Raw genomic sequence first — 7,453 nt, forward strand, 5'->3', positions numbered from 1 at the left:
TCTACACTATTTTTGAAGGTTTAAACTTTATAAATAAAGATAAAAATATATTTTAAGGCTATCAAAAATATTTTCAGTGTTAAAACTGCATTTCTCGATACTATTTGAAGGTAGGCTCTAATTTAATTGTTTGGAAGTGTAATTTGTATAGAGCCTAGGCTCCAAACAATCAAATTAGAGCCTACCTTCAAATAGTATCGAGAAATGTAGTTTCAATACTAGAAATCTTTGTGATAGTCTTAAAATATATTTTTATTTTTATTTATAAAATTTAAAGCCTAAAAAATAGCGTAGATCGACAGATCTATAAAAATCTTGAAAATTGACAATCCAAAAATGTCTTACAAAATGTACTATTTCCAAAACTTGAAATCCATTTTTTTTCTCATGTCCATGCATCTTGATGTCGAGATGATCAATTTAAGGATATTTAGGCACCAAAACAACCTTTTCAAGTTAAACTTTTGAGGTGGGCTCTAATTTGATTTGTTTAGAGCCTCAGCTCTATATAAACTTTTCCCTTTCTTAAATATGTAGGCCCATTAAGTGTGAACATAAAATTATTTATGATTATGTATATAGAGAGAGTAACGATAGAACCGAAAAGGAAGTGTCACCAAAATAAATGATGCATATGGCCTTGTACACGAACGACACGAAGGACCATACTGGGCGGCACCGTTTTCTCTCTCTAAAGTAAATGTGAGGATTATAATGCAACAAGTTATTCGAAAATTAGCAAATATTGAAGGGAGAATCAACTAGTATTAAATTGATGTTGGTACCCCACTAAGTGAACGACAATCAATAATTGAAGTTTCTGGTGACCTTTTTTCTCTCTTGTGTGTCCCACTAAGTAAACTACAAATTAAGCTTAGACAAATGCAAAGGGATGAACTGTTTAACATTGCACTTAATTTTTATTTAATTTTGACAAATATTGTCAAAAAACATAAAGCATCAACCTTGTACTATAAAAGCAAGGCAGACCTGAAAAACAATGTCTGAAAACTATCCATTTGATCATCTCGATTGTCATAATTATAGATATAAAAAAAAAAATTCAAGTCTTAAAAATAGTGCATCTTTAACATATCATCTGGATCGTCTTTTTTCAAAAAATTTAAATGTGTTCGATCTGCACTATTTTTTAAACTTTAAATTTTATAATTAAGAAAAAAATAGAAGCCATTATATGAATTTTCGATATCAAAAGTGGTAGAATTTGAAAATACACCTTACTTTGGTTGTTTAGGATCAATGTCTAATATAAATCACATGTGATATTGAAACATCAATATAGTTAGATATAGTTTGATAAATTTCTCACATAAACTATCACATTTAATAATTAATAAATTAGATATATTTGACAAATTTCTCACATAAATTGTTACACTCAACTTTAAGGCTACCGACTAGCTCTCGGTCTCTATCAATATATGGATTTGCATGGTGCAGCTTTTACATGCAATGGAGTTTGCATGGGAAACGCAAAGTTTGACACTTTGAATATAATAAATGGATTGGTGGCCATCTCTCCTTTAAAGTAGGAACGACTTCCAACTTTTTCAAAGCATAACCTAACATGGAAGGGCCACTCTCCCCCTCTACGATTCCTCAATCGACACCACTCATACTCTCTTTCTCTCTCTCTAGATTCCTCAATCAACACCACTCAGACTCTCTCTCTCTCTAGATTCCTCAATCAACACCACTCAGACTCTCTCTCTCTCTAGATTCCTCAATCAATACCACTCATACTCTCTCTCTCTCTAGATTCCTCAATCAGTACCTCTCATACTCTCTCTCTCTCTCTCTCTCTCCCCTCCTTCCCTCTCCAATAATTGGTTCAAAGGTTAAAGTCCAACCAGTTCCCACTTTTAACAACGAATTGTCCAAACCTACCCCAAAGTCTGAGTGGTGCATAGCTTTGGAAGTTAGTTAAGGGTGAATTCCCTAAAGCCTTTTAGAAAAATGTTGTTGCGATGTTTGAGAGCTCTCCAATCGATTTTCTGGACTTCGAGATTTAATGATATTGAAAAAAAAAAGACTTCAAGTTTTAAAAACAATGCATCTTATAACACAGTGTCTAGATTGTTCATTTTCAAGTTTTTTAAATGTTTATAGATCTGTAATTTTTTTTAAGTTTAAAGTTTCATAATTACATATAAAAATGGATTCCCAGGCTATTCTAAGAATTTCCATAGCCAATATTACATCTTCTAAGCAAATTTAGAGCTGCCACTTACTTTGATTGTTTAATATTGATAGCTTATACAAAACACACCCTTTTGTAAATAGCTATGCTAAATAAAAATATCTATTGAAATAACATAGTCGCAAAATTAACCACTTATTTTTCAAGATAAAATAAGTATGTATAAAAATAGTATGGTAGTCGTTAAGCGTTTCTGGCCGTATTTCAATAAAAAAGCACTACAAAACTTTTACAAGATAAAGTTAACCTTATTCCCATCACACTACGAGAGAGAGAGAGAGAGAGAACGGGGGACAGCCAAACTTTTCATAAAATTCTGAGGTCCCTCTAACTTGATATAGGATTTGTGAAAAGCTTTGGATTTAAGAGCTGATTTTATTAGTCCTTGCTGAATTTAGATTGGTACAGGTACGTAGTAGTCCATCACCTTTTGGGTAATTCAATGGGTCATCATTCAATAAAATGGAGGGATGGTGATCTTTGTTATTCAATGGGTCATCATTCAATCAAATGGAGTGATAATATTAACCTAATGGGGATTTTTATTTTGGGTAATTTAATGGGGAATATAGGACCTTGCCCAATTTTTACATGGTTAAGTTTTTGAAAGCTATCAGTGGGATTGGAGAGGACGACGTGTGACTAAGGCATGAGGCGTGCTACCACCACGACCTCAGCCCCATTTCAGGACCCTAATGTGGATTACCGTACATATAAACTTATATGCTCCCAATTTGGATAACTTATGTTTAAATCAATGTGAATTTAGCTTCCCAATAAATGAGGGGGAGTTTATTATAATACACCTAACTTTTTGATAATCTAATAAGACCGTTTTCAACTATTTCTGCACACGGTATTTTGAAAGTAAATTAATAATTACAGGTATAATGTTAATAATTGATCTCTTATATGTATTTTGATAAATTTTCCCATCTACAGTGTTTTGCAAGTGGATTAAAACTGGACTTTTAGGGCTTGTGTTGGATGCCTAACCACAGAGGCATTTTGGCAGCATTCATGATTCAGAAATGTGTGTTAGTGACTTCTTTGGAAGTTACCTTTGATCTCCTTTTTGCTGCACAAGAGAGTACCGCCGCTTTGTGTGCGAAAAAAATCAAAATAATTCCTGTTTTATCCTGAATTCATGTTTTATCATGTATGAAAAAGTGCAAGAACTCAATATTGCAGAGGCCAAACATAAAGGTTTTCATCTTTCTCACAAAACAGCGGCCCCTCATCTCCTGCTTAGGGATCTAAGTGACACCCAAAAGGACCACACAACCATAAATGGTCCCTCACTGGAAATGCGCCCCATGAAAACTAACCATAAACTTGGATTTGAAAGCACATGATTAGAGGCTCAATTTGTAAATGATTAGATTTACCTATTCTTGTTCACCAATTTTGTGCAACGATATTACTTAATGATCAAAGACAACATTGTATGTAGGGTGGAAATGGGCCGGCAGGTCCGGCCCTGTACTGCCCAAAGGTCCCAGCCCTAAAGAAATAAGGCCTAGGCCGCAAAATGTGCCCTGACGGTCTGTGGGCTGGATGGGCAGGGGGCCAGTGCTCAAATGATCACGGAGCTGTTGTTTTTGTAAAATGATCACAAGCAGTGGAGAACACGAATAGATCCTACTCCATCAAACTATTTCATTGCTTATATTTTAGTTTCCTTCTTCACCAAAAACTATGACTGATCGATCTCCAAACGCGCTAAAAATTGTACTCTTTCAGTTCTGCATTTCACGAGTTACAGCTCTTAAAGGCATAAAATCGCCTCCGAAACATCTTATAATTTGTCGCAACTTCAATAATTCAGGCCACACCAACCACAGAAATGCTACAAATTCACTTGCACATATCCCTGGGATATGATCATCAAGTTGAGAGAATATATGGACAAGGACCCCTTAAAAGAGGTCTCTAGAGAAGGGAGCATATAATGGCTAGATCAGGCCAAAACATGCTCAACTTGAATGGAGTTGGAATCATTTTTTATTGGTTTCAAGAAGTCGAGCATCTGTTACACCACCGAAGGCCTTGTCCACAAAATTTTTCGACCTGTTGATTCCAAAAGCCTCCAAGAGAGAATAACTGATCATAATCGACGCGAGCTAGAGGGGTCCGTTGCAGATTCAGTGCTTGTTATGAATGGAAAAAAAGTGCTCTCTCCAATTGACTTGACCACACCAAGCCTTCTTCTTGTCCTGAAAGGGGCACTAGTATCTTCTTCTTCTTTATCAGGAATTATGTGAACCCCCACCCCATCATTTTCCTGTCATCTCGCCGCGAATTGAAATGTAAGATTAGGAACCCAAGCAATATCTCCTCAACTTTCGAGCTTCTTGTGAAGCAAAATAGGGTTTGGATGTTATTTAACACAATGTTGTCAGGACCAAACAGATGAAGGCATCGGTTCGGCCGGACCGGGGGAACCGGACTAGTCAACCGGTCGGACCGGGCTAAGAAATTAACTGATTAATAAAAAATAATAAAATTTGAAAGTCCTGCCTTGTAGAATCTCTATAATATTAAAATAAAACCATTTGGACTAGCCAATTCAATGCAGAACCGATGGACCGGTCTGTTCACCGGTTCATCGCCCCGTTCAAGGTCCTCCCTAGTTCATTTACTGAATAGGACCGGTCTTCACACCAATTTACGGGTTCATTAAAAGAAAGCCATTTGGACCAAAGTTGAACCACGGTCGGTTCAATGCAGAATTGGTGGACTGACCGGTTCACCTTGTTCATCGTCTATTCAAGGTCCTCCCCGGTTCATTGACAGAACCGAACCGGTCTTGGTACCGGTTCACCGGTCGAACAGGCCGGTCCGATCCGGTTCTCACATCATTGATTTAACATTTAAAAACAGTAAATCAAATGCAACTCACTTCACTTCCTCTTTAGCCATGGGCACCAGCAATTGAGGGGCAATAATGCCTTCAAGACTCAAGAAGTAGTATATAAATCAGAAACGTTGGTATCAGCTGAAGAGGAAACAAAGAAGATCATCAACAACGTTTCCCATTTCACTTTAATATATCGAATCACACTTTATTTATTTGTTGATAATTCAAGGGAACTAAAGCAAATATATTATGCTCTCATATAAAATAAAATATATTTACTCTCTCGGGCAAATGACCTACTTCTAAGAAATTTATTAATCTAAAATTTTGGGATCCAGTTTAGAACAGTTGAGTTTTTAAAAAAAAAACAAAATCTTGAGCACCTAAATACCTTGATCTCACCGTCCAAAAATTGGGTGATCTATGTGCAGCCCTAAGGCATTATTTTTTTGGAATTGTATACTACAATACCCTTTATTTTTTGTACACGGACGTCAAAATTGTTTTTTGCTATTGGATGTGAAATCCTATAGATGAAATTGCATCACAACATTCAATAAGTTTTGTTTTGAATTTTGTGCCCAAACAATCCCTCCACCATTATATTAAATATAAGGGTCGATGATAATTATTACCTCCTTGTATCAAAAATACAAGGATGAAGAATCATCCATTTTCAACATTGTGTAGTTTGGGTGGCAGGGCATCTCTTTCTAGTTGTGGTTTTTGCGTTCGAGACAGGTAAAGAACAAAAGATCTGACAAATCATTCAGGACAGTTCTAGCAACCAACTCAGAAAGTGAGAATAGGACAGATATTTCGATGAAACCATCTTTCCATAGATCTAGATTTCAACATCCTGCACCAGCGGCAAGCGGCAATGGAATGTTGCCTCCATCTCAGAAATGGCTAAAGATATTTATTTGTGATTCATGTTGCCACTATTGCATCAAAATCAGCATTAAGCACCGGGGGCAAGCGTCGTAGCTCTCTGCAGACAACACAAGCCGCAAGATCAACTTCATGACGACTTAGAAGGTAAGAGAATTCCGAGTTTTGGATGTTTCTTAGTTTTTTCTTCTAAATTATTACATTTTGCATTTTAATTTCAGTTAGTATATGTACATCGCCTTCTGTTTTTGCTACTCCTGCACTTGGCAGTGATGTTTAAGATTTTACTTACGTGTATAGTTACATTCTCTCTAACCTTATTGTTGTTCTCTATAGATTTTACTTGTTGGGAGTTAGAATGGGATATACCGGAATTTGTTCTGGTTTGTTGTTTTTGGAAGAGCTGATGCTACTATTAACAGTGAAGCAAGTTACTGATAGCAACCAGAAAGTGAGAACCATGTTTCCATCTGTCGAAAACTCGACAACCAGTTATATCTCCAACTTTCTAGTAAATACCCATGAGGAGAGATATGATACTTATGGTTGCTAAAAATTGACATGCATTTGGCTAGCAATAGCATGATAAAGCAGCTGGTTACTAAAATCCAAAGCATCAAAAGCATCTTCCAAGTTTTATGTTTATAATGAAAATTTCACATAATAGCTTGGAATGTTTCTCTTCCATATGAAGCTGGCCAGGTCTTTGCATGGTAGTATTAGATCTCTTTAAATGCAGGAACTCTTCGAGATGGATCGCGAAATTTCGATACCCAGTAACTGCGTGTTGTTTCTTTGTGGCTCTGGATAAAAATATTCTGAACTGGACATCATGTTCCTCATGTGCTTTCTATTTGTATCATGGGACTCTCCTATTTTTTTTAATCATAGTTTGCTCATTCTGAGTAATCTGCATTGGATCCGGACCTTCAATTATTTATTATTTTGGACTTTGTTACTTTGGGGCTTTTTATTTTAGACTCTGGTACTTTGTGAGGGACGAATGTGCTTTGTTTTCCTTGAGATGAAAGAGATCTTACTTTTAAGTGAAAGTAACTTTTAAGTGAAAGTAGCACTCTTTGAAGCAGTGAAATAGTGCAAGCTTATGAATTTGGCCATTGACAACTTGATGAAAACTTTTTTACGTTTAATTTCATGGAGATACCTGTTCTATTAGTCTTTTTACTTTCATTAAATCCCACTGGAGCATGAAATCCTTTTTCCCATAAAATGTATCTCTGAGCATTATGGAACAGACACGGTTTCTACGTAGAAATGTTGCCCCTCTTAATAATCCATTTTTAAAATGGATTTTGGCCCTTAATTTTTAAGGAGTAAATAATCTTTAATATGGAGATCATTAGAGAAATGATCCTATAAGACCCTCTCTCACCCATATGTATAAAACCCCAAAAGATCATCATTAAATTTGATATAATTTTATAAAAAAATCAAATCTTGTAATAACTTTTCTAGAGTTC

General features: G+C 35.8%; 2 long non-coding RNA genes across 2 annotated transcripts; one reads left to right on the forward strand and one right to left on the reverse strand.

The window, feature by feature from the left end:
- Window positions 1-3,615: 3,615 nt before the first annotated feature.
- On the reverse strand, window positions 3,616-5,197 carry LOC148782599 (uncharacterized). Its single transcript, XR_016054884.1, has 2 exons — window positions 5,124-5,197; window positions 3,616-4,505 (listed from the first exon to the last, which is right to left on the reverse strand). It is a non-coding gene; the product is annotated as an uncharacterized LOC148782599 (long non-coding RNA).
- Window positions 5,198-5,319: 122 nt separating this feature from the next.
- Window positions 5,320-7,019, forward strand: LOC148782600 (uncharacterized). Its single transcript, XR_016054885.1, has 2 exons — window positions 5,320-6,119; window positions 6,309-7,019. It is a non-coding gene; the product is annotated as an uncharacterized LOC148782600 (long non-coding RNA).
- The last annotated feature ends 434 nt before the right edge of the window (window positions 7,020-7,453 follow it).

Source organism: Amborella trichopoda, chromosome 4 (genome assembly GCF_054954075.1).
Source record: "Amborella trichopoda isolate Santa Cruz 75 chromosome 4, AtrichopodaSantaCruz75HAP2 v2.0, whole genome shotgun sequence".
In the NCBI taxonomy this organism is placed as follows: domain Eukaryota; kingdom Viridiplantae; phylum Streptophyta; class Magnoliopsida; order Amborellales; family Amborellaceae; genus Amborella; species Amborella trichopoda.